Source organism: Orycteropus afer, unplaced genomic scaffold (assembly GCF_000298275.1).
Source record: "Orycteropus afer afer isolate SDZICR_OR568_19922 unplaced genomic scaffold, OryAfe1.0 scaffold00089, whole genome shotgun sequence".
In the NCBI taxonomy this organism is placed as follows: Eukaryota; Metazoa; Chordata; class Mammalia; order Tubulidentata; family Orycteropodidae; genus Orycteropus; species Orycteropus afer.
Window position 1 is genome coordinate 953,931 of NW_006921676.1, and position 1,311 is coordinate 955,241.

The 1,311-nt window shown below is 35.4% G+C and overlaps 1 protein-coding gene across 1 annotated transcript in view; it reads left to right on the top strand.

The window, feature by feature from the left end:
• LIMS1 (LIM zinc finger domain containing 1) overlaps window positions 1–1,311 on the top strand; it is a 47,294-nt gene that overhangs the window by 42,052 nt on the left and 3,931 nt on the right. The gene's annotated exons all lie outside the window — the stretch shown is intronic.

Consider the following 1,311-nt stretch of genomic DNA (forward strand, 5'->3'; position numbering starts at 1 on the left):
CTATGAGTTGGAAACGACTCGATGGCACTTAACAGCAACAACAACAAAGTGTCTAACAAATAAATGCATTGGGCCTTGAATATTTCTTTTTCTTTAGCTAAAAAGGATGTTGATGAGGCAATTGGTGAAATCTGAATAAGTTCTGTAAATTAAATAGTAACAGTATTAGTGCTGATTTCCTGATTTTGAAATGGATTGACATGGTGCCTGCGATGATGAGCTCAAGTATAGCAGGGATCATGGAACTGGTGCGGGATTGGGCAGTGTTTTGTTCTGCTGAGCATGGGGTCGCTATGAGTTGGAGACGACTCGATGGCACCTAACAACAAAAATATATAAAAAATGGGCGGGGGGAGCAATAATAATGTAAACTAAAAAAAAAATAGGTATTTAAATCATACCAACTTAAAACAGTCATCAGAACACTCATTGTAAGTCGGGGACTACCTGTGCATGCCACATTTACTTTATTTGTTCATCTTGATGGATAATTGGGTTGTTTCCATCTTTGACTACTGTGAACAATACTATAATGAGCATTGGTTGATATGTATTTGCTTGAGTCTCTGCTCTCAAGTCTGTCTGTGTGTACCTAGGAATAGAATTTCTGGGTCATACAGTAATTCTATGTTTAACTTTCTGAGTAGCCACCAAACTGTTTTCCATAGCAACTGCATCATTTTAATTTACCACTAGAAATTTACAAGAATTTCAGTTCTCCATATTCTCACCAAAACTTGTTATATTCCTTTTTCTGATAATAGCCATCATAGTAAGTGTAAAGTGGTATCTTATTATAGTTTTGATTTACATTTTCCTAATGACCAATCTTGAGCATCTTTTCATGTGCATATTGGACATTTGTATATCTTCTTCAGAGACATGTCTGTCTATTCATATCTTTTGTCCATTTTTTAATTGGGTTGTTTGTCTTTTTGCTGTTGAATTGTAGGAGTTATACCCTTATCAGATACATGGTTCCCACATATTTTATCCCGTTGTAGAAGTAGGTTGTCTCCTTTCTTTTTTAATAATGTTTTGGTAAAATTTTATGTGGTAAGTTAGGTTCCTGTTTTATCTTTTCCACACAAATTGTTCAATGATGTTAGTTCATTTTTCAAAGTGTGTCAACATTATCTTTAACTATGTCATGGTGGTTTCATTTCTAGTATTGTAGTTTCTCCCACCCCATTGTCTTCTCATCTTTGTTTTCAGAGTAAGTGTTGACCTTTTGGTCTCACACAGATGGTTTTTTAGAATACCTTTCTGGCATAGTGACTAAGGCATTTGACTGCTAACGAGAAGGCTGGC